The following is a 15,639-nucleotide window of genomic DNA, read 5'->3' on the forward strand; positions in this document are numbered from 1 at the left end:
CCAGCTCCCCCTACTGGCCTGAGACAGGAGGCATTGCATGCTAATGTTCCCCTGACTAGAGAACCTCCCCCTTGCTCTCAGACACAGCTTTATTTACACTTGTGGCATCCAGGCCAGGGTGACACATTCCCCCCTAGTGAAATTTAGTACTCCGGGACTAAACAGTAAACAAAGACAATATGCATAACAATAAAACATTAATAGACAGATGACGCACAAATTGAGTTCTTTAGGTCACAGTGTGGCCTGTGACCGGGTGTCCATATCACCAGCACAACGGGGAGCCTTAACCAGGTGGGGGTCTGTCCTACCCCAAGTCCTTTACAGTCTTAGTTGATTCCTGGGTTAGGCTCCAAACGCAGTCCATACAAGGTCCCGGTTATAAAAAGTCCATAACCTTTGAGTCCTTACGGTAGCTGCAAGAAACTGAAACACGCTATTAATAATCACGCAGGTAACTTGGCAAACATTTCAACATTTTTCAACAGGGTTATTTACAATTTTAGTACACTCTATATTTTCCAGCGAGCGGGTATCTGCCCCTTTGTGCTCCTGGTTGACCTACGTAGCCCACTGTCTGGTGGTGGACCAACCTGGCTTTACCCACTAGCGTTAGGGGTACAGCTACCAGCTGGGTGTACAGGTAGGGCAGGCAGCTGTCTGCGGGTCCTTTGGCTTACCGCAGGCATGGCAGGCTCACTGTCAGCAGAGGGTTGACTCTCCTGGGCTGCTGGTACAGTCTCTTCTGCCTCTGGAACTGCTTGCTCCTCTTCACCTTCCGGCTCTGGTGTTGGTTGTTGCTGGGCCGGTTGCAGGAAATGCAGGACGGGTACCACTATGGCATCATTTATGCGAGTCCAGGACTGAGGGAACTCTCCGAGAACGGTGCTGATCATTTCTTCCTTGTCCTCTGCGGGTTCAAGGTCACTCTGATCCTCTTCTGCACTACGGAGTTGCTCGGGGCACCTTTTGAGGTGGTCTCTGGAGACGACACTAGTGGTTTCTCCTCCGTCCTTGGTGATTACGCACACCTTTGGGTTGTCGTGGTCAGACTGCAGTACGGTGTAGGGTTCCCTTTCCCACTGGTCGTCCAACTTATGTAGCCTTCTTTTTCGCTTTAGGACTTGCCCACCAGGTTCTAGGGGACCAGCAGGGACGTGTTGATTGAAGAGTTTTTCTTGCCTCTCTCTCACCTGGGCCAGGCTCTTCTCCACACTCTCCTGTACCTTCTTGTACTGCAGTTGCCTTTCCGTATCCCAGTCCGCATCCGGGGAGGTGTCCTCAGGTATTAGGACTCCCATCTCCAGGTCTACGGGCAGCTTACCTGGTCTAGCTCGCATCAGGTAAGCCGGGGTGCGGTTTGTAGCATTCACCTGTATATTGTTGTATAGGTCTATCAGGTCCGGCAGTTTTTCTGGCCACAGGCTGCGTTCCTCCAGGGGCAAAGTCTTCAGGAGATCAATGACTATATTGTTCATCTTCTCACACATCCCGTTGGTCTGTGGATGGTAAGGCGTTGTCCGAATCTTCTTACAGCCATAGAGGTTGCAGAACTCCTGGAAGATTTCAGCCTCGAACGCTGGACCCTGGTCTGTCAGGACCTGTTCCGGATACCCGTGTGGACGGCAGAAGTATTGCTGGAAGGCTCTGGCCGCTGTTTGGGCTGTCAAGTCCTTTACCGGGACCACCACTAGAAAACGGGAATAGTGGTCCACGATTGTCAGGGCATAGATGTATCCTGACCGGCTGGGAGCCAATTTGACATGGTCCAGAGCTACCAGCTCAAGAGGCTGCGTGGTGACGATTGGCCTCAAGAGTGTCTTCTGGCTGGTGCGGTCCTTCCTCCTCAGGTGACAAGGGCCACAGTCTCTGCACCATTTTTCTACAGCTCCTCTCATGCCGACCCAAAAGAACCTTCCTCTTAGCAGGAACTCCAGTTTCTTCCAACCGAAGTGCCCCGCTCTGTCATGGTAAGCCCCCAGGACCATAGCTGCATCCCGCCTTGGGACCACGACTTGCCAGGTCAGCTCGTGCGTCCGGTGGTTGACAATCCTTCTGCACAACTTGACTTCGTAGAGGAACAGCTTGCTCTTCTCCTTCCATAGCTGCTTGGCTTCCTCTGGGGCATCTGGATCTAGGCGGGCGTCTTCCCGGGTCAGCAGATCTTTCACCAGGCGAACTGCAGGGTCACTATCTTGGGTCTCGGCCCAGCTGTGGTGAAGTAGGGGATTCATCATCACAGTTGTTAGATCTTCCTCCTTCACGCGGTGAGAGTGTTGAGCGGCTCCATACCGGTGAAACGCGGGGAGTTCTACCTCCTCCAGCTCTTCTGGGTCTTCGTCACCTTCAGGTAAGTGAGGCATTCTTGATAGGGCGTCCGCGTTGGCGTTGGTTTTGCCTGCCCGGTACTTGATCACGAAGTCATAGTTGGAGAGACGGGCCATCCACCGCTGTTCCAGGGCACCCAGTCTTGCATTGTCCAGGTGTGTCAACGGGTTGTTGTCCGTGTACACGGTGAACTTTGCGGAGGCCAGGTAATGCTTGAAGCGTTCCGTCATGGCCCACACCACTGCCAAGAATTCTAGCTTGAAGGAGCTGTAATTCTCCGGGTTCCTCTCGGTGGGCCTCGGCTTCCGACTGGCGTATGCGATCACCCGTTCTCTGCCCTGTTGGTTTTGGGACAGTACGGCTCCCAGTCCCACATTACTGGCATCTGTGTGGAGAATGAAAGGCTGGCCGTAATCAGGGTAGGCCAGGATCTCATTCCCCGTGAGGGCCATCTTTAGCTGGCGGAAGGACTCCTCTTCCGGTTTATCCCACTTGAAGCGTGGCTTTTGACTCCTGGACTTAGACTGTCCGATCAGGAGGTCCTGCATAGGAGCTGCCATCTTAGTGAACCCGGGGATGAACCTTCGGTAGTAGCCTACCAACCCGAGAAACTGTCTCACCTCTTTGATGTTCGAGGGGCTTGGCCAGCTCTTGATTGCCGTGACCTTGTCAGGGTCGGGGGCTACTCCTTCCGCACTTACCACGTGCCCTAGGTACTAGACCTTTGGTTTCAGCAGGTGACACTTCGATGGTTTCACCTTCAGGCCATAGCCTGCCAGGGCTTCGAACACCTCGGCCAGGTGCTTGAGATGGTCCTCGTAGGTCTTCGAATAGACGATCACGTCGTCCAGGTAAAGGAGGACCGTCTCGAAGTTTCGGTGCCCTAGACAGCATTCCATCAGCCGCTGGAAGGTCCCTGGTGCGTTGCAGAGCCCGAAAGGCATACAGTTGAATTCGCTCAGTCCCATCGGGGTGGTGAAGGCGGTCTTCTCCTTGTCAGCCTCTGCCACAGGAACCTGCCAGTACCCGCTAGTAAGGTCCAAAGTAGAAAAGAAGTTAGCAGATTTTAGTGCGGCTAAAGACTCTTCTATTCTAGGCAGCGGATATGCGTCTTTGTGGGTAATACGGTTGATTTGTCTATAGTCCACGCACATTCTCATGGTGCCGTCTTTCTTTTTCACCAGAACCAAGGGGGCTGCCCAGGGGCTACAGCTATCTCTAATGACCCCAGCTTCCTTCATTTCTCTTAGCATGCCCTTTGCGTTCTGATAATGTGCAGGGGGTACAGGTCGGTGTCTTTCTTTTATCGGTGGGTGGCTCCCTGTGGGGATGTGGTGTTCTATCCCTTTTACTCTGCCGAAGTCTAGCGGGTGCTTACTAAAGACTCTCTCGTACTCCTGTACCACCCGGTAGACTCCTTGTTTTTGGTGCAGGGGAGTGGAGTCAGCACCCACGTGGAGTTTCTGGCACCAGTCCTCCTTTTGTTTCTGGGAGCCATTACCCTCCGCCTGTGGAGATGGAGGCAAGGGTTCCACGGCCCTGATAGCTTTGTGATCGACAACAAACAGTTTGGCAAGTGTAGCGTACCTGGGTAAGTGTACCTCTCTCTCCCCAATGTTGAGAATGCGAACGGGCACCCTCCCATGACGGACATCAACCACCCCCCTGGCTGTCAAAATGGTGGGCCTGCTGTCTGAGTACACGGGTTCTACCATGGCTTGGTAGTCTCTACCTCTCAACCTGATTGCAGTCCGACACCAGATCATCATTTTACTTTTGGGAGGCATGGAAATGGGGAATGGGTCACTGAGTCTTACGCTACCGATCTCACCACCAGACAGTTCTACCTGCTGCCGTCTCATCAGGGCTTTTATCTCCTTGTTGAGGACTCTCTGTTGGCTGGAACTAGCATTCACCACCACCTGTTGTAGAATTACAATTACCTCTGAAAGACAATTTTCAATTAGGTTAGTACCCACAGTTATCTTAGGGTGACTTTCATGACGGTCAATGTCCACAATAATCACTCCCTGTGCCGGCAGTTCAACTTTACCAATTTTAATGGTCATCTCCTTGAACCCCATCTGCGGCACGGGTAAGCCATTACTGGCGATGATGCTCAAGTTACTGTCTGGATACCGTGTGATATCAGCATCAGTCCAATACTGCTTAAAAAGTACATAAGGGATAGTGGTTACTTGTGACCCAGTATCCAGCAAGGCGCTCATGGGGATACCGTCCAGCACCACGGGTAAAACCGGGCGCCCCCCAACGTACTTATCACGCCAATTATAAGGGCCTGGTGATCTTATGCCTGGGGGTTGGCCCCTTGCCCCAGGTTGGACCAGTTTAAATTACAGTACCTGGAAATGTGTCCGGGCTGGTTGCATCGACGGCAAATGGGCTATCCATCCTCTGCGTAGCGGTCTGTGGGCCTCCCTCGGAATGACGGGATCCTCCTCTGTCGACGCCACGGGACATCCTCCGGACTTGAAGCCAGCTCGATGGGTCTTGACGGGTCCACTTGCAACGCCTGGACGGTCCTGGTCAACGCCGCGACGCTCCTGGTCAGCTCCTGGACTTGGTGGTGCAGGTCTACGGGGCTTGGTTCAGGACCTGTGCATCTGCCCCCACGGGGTCCATAGAGGAGGGCGCCGCCTCCTGGTGGTAGGTGAGAGCAGGGCGCCGGGGGTTTATAGCGCCACTGGTTGCAGATTGACAGAGCACCCTTATGGCCCTGTCCTTAAATTGGGCAAAAGTCAGGTCGGGGTTCTGAAAGAACATGAGGCGCAGTTGGGCCCTGTGGGCGCTAGACAGCAGACCTTCTATGAATTGTTCTGTTAGCAGCTTATCCGTTTCCTGCACACTGCCAGGGTCAGTTTGTTGAATAGCCCTCAAGGCTTCCTGCAGATTTAGGGCATAGTCTCTGATGCTGTCCTGTGCCCGCTGCTTACATCCATAGAACCTCATTTTAATCTCAGCGGAGGTACGTGTGTCAAAGGTACCCCGCATTTGGGCCAGAATACCCTTCACGGTTCTTTTCTCCTCAGTGGGCCATGATTTTACCTCCCTTTGGGCTGCGCCAGTTAACTGCCCTGTTAATATGCTGACCTTCTGTTCCTCTGTCAGGGGGTAAACGTGGAACAAACTGTATAGCCTTTCCTTGAAGTCAGTTAGGGCATGGGGCTCCCCTGAGTATTTGGGCAGCCAGGCCGCTCCAGGGATGTAGGGCAGGGAAAAGGGCATCACCGCTGCTGCAGCTGCGTTGGTGGTAGTGGGCGCCTCTGTGTCCGACATCTTCCTCCCCCCTAGTTAAGCGTGGCCTACCTTCCGACGATCCTCTTCTGTAGGCCGCGACTCCGCTGCTGCTGCTCTGGACGAGGACCTTGCGTCGCGTCCTGATGAAGTCAGCGTCTCTCTCTCTCCCTTCCAGGACCTTGCGCAGTGTCGGTGCGTGGGGCGGAGCTTCGGGTCTCGCGCGCTTTCGGCGTCCACGCCCCTCTTCTTCCTGCTCGGCGTCCTGAAGATGGCGTCCGATGGCCGGAAGCAGCTGCGGATGGCGGGAAGACGGCAGAAGACGACGGGAAACGGTCCAAGATGGCGTCTGATGGCGGGAATCGGCTCCGGATGGCGGGAAACGACTCCGGACGGCGGGAAACTTCGCCACAGGTAAGTTACAAAAGTCTTTTTCAGGCACGCAGTACCCGGTGGTTGCGGGCACGAAATCCTGCCGACTACGCCAAAGCTGTCGCGATAATCTCAGCACACCAAACTGATATAAGAAGATACTTTTATTTGCAGTCCACAGTAAAGACATTTCGGTCAATAAAGACCTTCATCAGTGTACAAGATACTGGGATGGGAGCAGGAGAAGAGAAGGAGATGTAACCCTGTGTAGGGATTCCGTTTTAGCCATAAAGATTAGGAGAAGTGCTGCCTAGATCGCGGTATCCACCGCTGGATGTATGCTGAGCATACATGGGGTGGTAGTAGTGGCAACCCGGTTCCGTGGCTCTGGGTGGTCAGGCCAGTGGTAGTCCGTTATGTGCTGATGTTTATGTCCGACTACGCCACCCGTGGATTGCGGTTATTACGAACCGCCACTGCATGCAGACCGCTGGGGCTGATGAGGTGTGCAGCTAGGGTAGTGTGACTCCCCACGGGAAGAGTGCGGCCCCAGGGCAGTATAGTGGATGGTGGGAGTGATGGTAGTGAGAGTCCCAGTGCTGGTAGTGCTGGAGGAGCAAGGAGCACACAGACAACAGGTTGCAGTCCAGGGTCTTTACTAGAACAGGTAAACTGACCCACAAACAGTCCCGGCTAGTAGGGGACCTGGATGTCTGAGAGCAACGGGGAAATTGGCCCTGGTCAGGGTGAGGGTGTAGGCCTACCGTGCTTTCTGCGCTCCTTCTGGCTATCTCCTCCTGATAGGGTAACAGCCCACGTTTCCGAGCGTTCCGTGTATTCTCGCCTGTATGGCCTGCGACGTGGGTTCCTTTCTGCTCCCAGCCTTGTACGGCTTTACTGGTCCCTTCGGTTGTGGCAGGGCCTCCAGGCTTCTTGGGCCAAGAAATATACAGTCCCTTGCGGACTGGTTCTCTGCTGGGGGATGTGGAATCCTTCCAGCCTCAGACACCAAAGTCTGGTAAAATTAAGTCTTTTCTCTGCCAAGACAGGCTCTCTTCGCCTCTTGTCTCTGGCTTGTGGCTCTCCTCCTGCCACACTTCCTCTTAGGTGCAATCAACTTTCTGTCCCTGCTCTGGGACACCTCTCAGTGCTGAGGCAGGTCGTCCAGTTCTCCCTAACCCTGCCCCCAGTACCAGCTTTTATAGGGGCAGCCAGCTCCCCCTACTGGCCTGAGACAGGAGGCATTGCATGCTAATGTTCCCCTAACCAGAGAACCTCCCCCTTGCTCTCAGACCCAGCTTTATTTACACTTGTGGCATCCAGGCCAGGGTGACACAATTACACTGGGCAATTAACCAACAAATTCCCTGCAGATAACCATTGTATTAACACAGTAAGAGGCGTAGATTTGTATCGGTCGTATTCTCTGTTGCTTTTCTATCTGGAACCACATTAAATTGTAACTTGCTGATATTAAACCTAGGACATTGTGTGCACAGAGCCAATGATGACGTGTGAGTGTCTCAGTGACATCTGCAGATCTTTGTAGCTGGTTTCATAGCGGCTTAATATGACATTGGTCTGCACTGACGGGTAAAATCCAGAAGCAGAATACTGCTAGAATGGTTTGCTCTCTAGCTCCCCCTGTTGTTAGTCCTCCTCATGGTCACTATGGAGGACGACTGATCAGAGTGAAGCTGCCATCCACCTTCCAAACTACAAATTCTTACCAACACATTAGGACTATAATAGCTAGCTATCTTCAGTGAACTTTCCACCTAGAACGGAGCAGAGCAGTGGCAATGGGGAAAGTCAGATACCTGTAATAATAAACCTCTCGCCACTAGATGTCAGCATAGGACCATTGTGAAAAGTTATTTTCTGCAACTATTAAGCTTGCCTATAGAATATAATGCACTTACCACTGTCTCTTGAGGAACCGAGGCTTGTAGCCTTAAGATTTTTACCTACAAGATTAACAGAAAAAATATTCCAGATGTAATTGTGTGTGGAATTCATTCTGCTTATGATGCAGTTTTTCAGCTCCCATTACTAGGACTGACACTGGTCTGAGGACGCTCCTGATTGTGGAAAGGAGTAAGCTCCTTCCAATATAAAGTGATGTGCGGCCGCTGCTTTTGGGGGAAAGCTGCTCTTTTGTCAGCGGCATCAAGATTTTCTAACTGTTCATGGGAGGAGAATCACAGATTTGTTAGTGCCACGTTAAACTGGGGTCTTTTGCGGTCAATGTATAATTAAAGTGACCCTACTGTGTAACTTTCTTCTGACATATCGCCATATCATTTGTGGGACTTAGTGAGTTTGAGACTCGTATGGAAGGTTATAATAAGCGATGCTGAAGCATTGGAATAGAAATGACGGCATTTGACACATTAACTGTTTTTACATCTTGCAATACAATTTAACTTTAAAAAAATAATAAAACTAATGCCTTGATTGCAGTTTTTGTGCTACTTGAAGTTGTGAAAAAATTTGGCAACTTTTGTCATTCTTAGACCATTACTGGCCGGCTTCACCAGCTTTTCCAAAAGTGGGTGGAACTTGGACTGGTCGTGAGCGTGCAAACCCGACAAATTCACCATGAAAGGAGCCACAAAGTAGTGTCAATTACTACAGCCATCTACACCAGCTCAGGGCTACTGGATATGTCTTGGGGTGGCGTACGGCTCCTAATTCATTAAGAATAGCAACTTACTCCAGGGCGCTCATTATTAACATTGATGTACAAAAGGCCAGTCTTAATGAATCAGGGCCTTTATCTTTAATAGGTTGAGAATGACCATTGAATTTATAATTCATCTTAATGCACACCATATAGTATTACATTAAACCAGAGTTGTATATGATTATTTCATTTTCTGTACAACTTTGGTTAATATTTTGTATACGAATAAATTGGCAAATCCTAACAGTATACTTCCTAAAGAATGTCCAAAACCTGAGACAGAAACAAAATGCACATATACCCTGCTGTGAGTAAAAGCAATAGTGCATAGAAATAACATGGAGTACTTGGTAAAAAAGCGTAAAAGCTATCCCACCAGCGTTAAGGTGTACCCAAAGCGGGATGGTCCTAACCTCTAGTATTAAAACCTTACCATGTGTCAGTGACGTCAGTGTGAATAAGGGACTAAATGGCCTTCTTCCTGAATAGTTGGTAAACATTAAAAACATTAAAATACCTGGGACTGTAAAGGACTATGTGGCTTCTATGGCGGCTTGTTTCCTCGCTGATTGATAAATTCTTCATTTCATTCTTCAATGATCTTGTTCTGAGGGGAGTTTGTAACTGTTTTTGTTGTTACTGAGCTTCTCTGGCAGACCATAGCACTCCTTGTATTATATGGACACTTGGACAGTCATTCATCTGAATTGCTGATTTCTAATACAAAAACAATATATTGTTTACTGCTTTCTCAGCAAGATAAGCTTTGATTAGACATCTCTTTTTAGATTTGCAGGGCTGCCACCGGCAAGTTCAGGGCCCCACACTGGCAAATTTTTCAGGCCTCCTTGAGACTGTGCCCATGCTCCACCTAGCCTCAACACCTCCCACTGCCCAGGCTCCACCCCCAGCCTAGCCTCAACATCTCCCACTGCCCAGGCTCCACCCCCAGCCTAGCCTCAACACCTCCCACTGCCCAGGCTCCACCCCCAGCCTAGCCTCAACACCTCCCACTCTTGGAAAAACTCCACTTCTGCGCCACATCTTCACCAATCGCACATTAACAGTTCCCATTGAACACCATATCACACACATAGCCATCAGCTTTTGTTTTGACCAAAAGATTGTTTTAAGCCTGCCACCACAACAAGGGTAGACTCCTTTGGCAGTAACCTACTCTTCCTTAACTTATTAAAAATTTGTTAAAATATCCAATACTCTTTTTAGGCATTTTTATTTGTTTTTCTTTAAGGGAATTCGTCACATACCGTATATACTTGAGTATAAGCCAAGTTTTTCAGCACATTTTTTGTGCCGCTGCTCCTGCTGATGGTGCTTGCTACTAAAGAGAATGCATATTCGCTCCTTTCCATGCACATAATCCCGACGTGGAGAGGAGTGAATATGCCGGCAGCTCACATCAGTGTCTGAGAGCGCATGGCAGTGACGCCGTGCGCTGCTCAGATGCTGACATGAGCTGCAGCAGAACAGGATGCAGCGCTGGACATTAGGTGAGGAAGGAAGGTGAGTATATGTGTTTATTTTTTTGTGTGTGCAGTCATGTGGCCGTACATACCAGGATTGGGGGATGAACAGGCCATGCATACCAGGATTGGGGGATGAGGAGGCCATGCATACCAGGATTGGGAGTTAGGAGGCCATGCATACCAGGATTGGGGGATGAGTTGTACCATACATACAAGAATTGGGGGATGAGGGGGGGACATGCATACCATGATTGGGGATGAGGGGGCCATGCATACCACGATTGGGGATGAGGGGGACATGCATACCAGGATTGGGGATGAGGGAGCAATGCGTACCAGGATGCGGAAATTTACCAGTAGCTGCTGCATTTCCCACCCTAGGCTTATACTCGAGTCAATACATTTTCCCAGTTTTTTGTGGTAAAATTAGGTACCTCGGCTTATACTCTAGTATATATGGTACATTTTTTAAAATGACCAATAGTACCATATATAAGGGAAAAATACCAGCACACCATGGCCCGACCACATATTACCACCACATAGTGACCGAACAATACCACATACAAGGGACAAATACCGCCACACCATGACCAGACTACATATTGGCACTAGTGACATTATACACAGGAGCTCTGTATATAGTGTCAGTGTACAGGTAATACAGGGATCACTGATGACATTATACTCAGGAGCTCTGTATATAGTGTCAGTGTACAGGTAATACAGTAACTCACCGCTGACAACATACACAGGAGCTCTGTACATACAGTGGGGAAAATAAATATTTTATACACTACCGATTTTGCAAGTTTTCCCACCTACAAAGAATGGAGAGGTCTGTAATTTTTATCGTAGGTACACTTCAACTCTGAGAGACAGAATCTAAAGATAAGAACCAGAAACTCATATTGTATGATTTTTAAATAAATTGCATGAAATAAGTTTTTGATCACCTACGAACCAGCAAGAATTCTGGCTCTCACAGGCCTGTTAGTTTTTCTTTAAGAAGCCTTCCTACTCTGCACTCATTACCTGTTTTAATTGCACCTGTTTGCACTCATTACCTGTATAAAAGACACCTGTCCACACAATCACACTCCAACCTCTCCACCATGGCCAAGATCAAAGAACTGTCTAAGGACACCAGGGACAAAATTGTAGACCTGCACAATGCTGGGATGGGCTAAAGGCCAATAGGCAAGCAACTTGTTAAGAAGGCAACAACTGCTGGCACAATTAATAATATTTTTTTTATTTATATAGCGTCAACATATTCCGCAGTACTTTACAATTCAGACACATTATCAGCACTGTCCCCATCGGGGCTCACAATCTAAATTCCCTATCAGTATGTCTTTGGCGTGTGGGAGGAAACCCACACAAACACAGGGAGAACATACCAACCCCTTGCAGATGTTGTCCTTGGTGGGATTTGAACCCAGGACCCCAGTGCTGCAAGGCTACAATCCTAACCACTGACCCACTGTACTGCATTTTATTTGAAAATGGAAGAAACATAAGATGACTGTCTATCTTCCTCGGTCTGGGGCTACATGCAAGATCTTGCCTTGTGGGTTACAGATGATTCAGAGAAAAGTCAGGCATCAGCCCAGAACAACATGGGAGGACCTGATCAATGATGTGAAGAGAGCTGGAACCACAGTCTCAAACATTACCATTAGTAACACACTATGCCGTCATGGATTAAAATCCTGCAGGCCACGCAAGGTCCCCCTGCTCACGCCAGCAGGTCAATGCCCATTTGAAGTTTGCCGATGATCCAGAGGAAGTATGGGAGAAGGTCATGTGGTCAAAGGAGACCAAAATAGAACTTTTTGGTATCAACTCCACTTGCCGTGTTTGGAGGAAGAACACCGCCCTAACCGTGAAGCATGGTGGGGGAAACATCATACTTTGGGGGTGCTTTTCTGCAAAGGGGACAGGACGACTGCTCCGTATTGAAGAGAGGATGGATGGGGTCATGTATCGCAAAATTTTGGCCAACAACCTCCTTCCCTCAGTAATAGCACTGAAGATAGGTCGTGGCTGGGTCTTCCATCATGACAATGACCCGAAACACACAGCCAGCGCAACTAAGGAGTGGCTCCATAAGAAGCATTTCAAGGTTCGGGAGTTTCCTAGCCAGTCTCCAAACCTGAACCCAATAGAAAATCTTTGGAGGGAGCTGAAATTCAACATTGTCAAGTGACAGCCCCGAAACCTGAAAGATCTGGAGAAGATCTGTATGGAGAAGTGGGCCAAAATCCCAGCTGCAGTGTGTACAAATGTGGTGAAGAACTACAGGAAACGTCTGACCTCTGCAATTGCAAACAAAGGTTTCTGTTTTTCTATTGTATCAAATACTTATTCCATGCAATAAAATGCTAATTAATTATGTAATAATCAATAAAAATTACAGACCTCTCCATTCTTTGTAGGTGGAAAAGCTTGCAAAATTGGCAGTGTATCAAATACGTATTTTCCCCACTGTAGTGTCAGTGTACAGGTAATATAGTGATCACCGGTGACATTATACACAGGAGCTCTGTATGTAGTGTCAGTGTACAGGTAATACAGGGATCACCAGTGACATTATACACAGGAGCTCTGTATATAGTGTCAGTATACAGGTAATACAGTGATTACCAGTGACATTATACACAGGAGCTCTGTATATAGTGTCATTGTACAGGTAATACAGTGATCACCAGTGCCATTATACACAGGAGCTCTGTATATAGTGTCAGTGTACAGGTAATACAGTGATCACCAGTGACATTATACACAGGAGCTCTGTATATAGTGTCATTGTACAGGTAATACAGTGATCACCAGTGACATTATACACAGGAGCTCTGTATATAGTGTATAGTATACAGGTAATACAGTGATCACCAGTGACATTATACACAGGAGCTCTGTATATAGTGTTAGTATACAGGTAATACAGTGATCACCAGTGCCATTATACACAGGAGCTCTGCATATAGTGTATAGTGTACAGGTAATACAGTGATCACCAGTGACATTATACATATGAGCTCTGTATATAGTGTCAGTGTACAGGTAATACAGGGATCACCAGTGACATTATACACAGGAGCTCTGTATATAGTGTCAGTGTACAGGTAATACATTGATCACCAGTGACATTATACACCGGAGCTCTGTATATAGTGTATAGTGTACAGGTAATACAGTGATCACCAGTGACATTATACACAGGAGCTCTGTATATAGTGTCAGTGTACAGGTAATACAGTGCTCACCAGTGACATTATACACAGGAGCTCTGTATATAGTGTCAGTGTACAGGTAATACAGGGATCACCAGTGCCATTATACACAGGAGCTCTGTATATAGTGTCAGTGTACAGGTAATATAGTGATCACCAGTGACATTATACACAGGAACTCTGCATATAGTATCAGTGTACAGGTAATACAGTGATCACCAGTGATATTATACACAGGAGCTCTGTATATAGTGTTAGTATACAGGTAATACAGGGATCACCAGTGCCATTATACACAGGAGCTCTGTATATAGTGTCAGTATACAGGTAATACAGTGATCACCAGTGACATTATACACAGGAGCTTTCTATATAGTGTACAGGTAATACAGTGATCACCGGTGACATTATACACAGGAGCTCTGTATATAGTGTCATTGTACAGGTAATACAGTGATCACTAGTGCCATTATACACAGGAGCTCTGTATATAGTGTCAGTATACAGGTAATACAGTGATCACCGGTAACATTATACACAGGAGCTCTGTATATAGTGTCAGTGTACAGGTAATACAGTGATCACCGGTAACATTATACACAGGAGCTCTGTATATAGTGTCAGTATACAGGTAATACAGTGATCACCGGTGACATTATACACAGGAGCTTTGTACATAGTGTGTAGTGTCAGTGTACAGGTAATACAGTGATCACCAGTGACATTATACACAGGAGCTCTGTATATAGTGTCAGTGTACAGGTAATACAGTGATCACCGGTAACATTATACACAGGAGCTCTGTATATAGTGTCAGTATACAGGTAATACAGTGATCACCGGTGACATTATACACAGGAGCTTTGTACATAGTGTGTAGTGTCAGTGTACAGGTAACACACTAGTCCTTCATCTTCGCTTTTTTCCTTCCAGCGCAGACTACCATCACTTCTTCCAGCCACGACTCATCTCTGCATATAATAACAGTTATCTAGAGCACCGCTTCCAGAGCACATTCCCCAGTTTTTCCCCAACTTCTACACTACGCAGCTGAATACACACGTGAACCCACCATTAATATATAATTAGGTATTATGCAACCCACCATTCGAAATATAAATTTCAATCTATGACTGTACCCTCACTAACTATTAATAGCCACTTTCCCCCACCCAATAAATATATAAATTAATTAGCACATGTACTCTATTCCCAAATTCAATACCAGTCACACTCCTGCATCAACACCCCCCACTCTGTACCTCCCGCTCCCCCAATTCATTATATTTACATGCCCCCTTTCGCCCCAATTCATTATGTCATGTCCTCTCTCTCCCACCCCCACCCTCTATTCATTATCAGCTGCTGTCCCCCACCCTCCATGCATCATATGGTCTCCCCCACCCTCAATACAGCATCTTTTGCTCTCCCCCACATTCAATACATCATTTACTCTCCCCATGTTCAATGTATCGATATCTGCTGCTCCCGACCCCAATTCATCATTTGTTGTCCCCTACCCTCCACTCTCAATTCATCATCATTTGCTCTCCCCCACCTTCAACACATAATTCTTTACTCTCCCACCCTTAATTCATTATCATTTGCTGTCCCTTACCCTCAACTCATCATTATTTGCTCTCCAGTCCTCATCATTTGCTGTTACCCCCAGTCTCATTTCATCACATTTTTTTAATCACTGATAACAAATGAATAAAATCATTCTGAATATAAGAGTGGGAGATATAACCTTGCCAACATGTCTATCAGTTCCGGCATTCTCATGGAGTTGTTTGATAATCATTATCTCCAATACATTACATCTACCTGGCACACACTGAGCAGGGGGTGCAGCGGGACCCCATTCATATGAACTGGGCTGCCTTAGAAGCGGATGCATTACATCAGCATTAGGGAACCTTCACTTTTAGGATTGAGGATGATCCTAAAGGTCTTGGTCACATAGGTTTGACCCGCAATTTATAGTATAAAACAGGACTTCTATTTGGTACTTGTTTGGGGATTTTATCAAGACCGGCTATAAGCTTGCTGGAGTAAAGTAAGCCCAATCTATCAAAAGGCTCATGCCTCTTGGCACATTTGCACATTTTGGGGGCTGTTTGTGCACCAGAAATAAAATATTTTCCAGCTGTGGGCTGTTTTACATTTTAGCTACAAAGTATGCCAGTTTTCTAGTCATTAAAGTATATTTGTAATGTGGCAGGTGGCCATGCCCCTTTACCTTAGAAAAATGTTGGAGGCGCTGTAAAAG

The sequence above is a fragment of the Phyllobates terribilis genome, unplaced genomic scaffold (genome assembly GCF_046119375.1).
Source record: "Phyllobates terribilis strain yellow unplaced genomic scaffold, ASM4611937v1 Scaffold_152__1_contigs__length_4461920, whole genome shotgun sequence".
In the NCBI taxonomy this organism is placed as follows: domain Eukaryota; kingdom Metazoa; phylum Chordata; class Amphibia; order Anura; family Dendrobatidae; genus Phyllobates; species Phyllobates terribilis.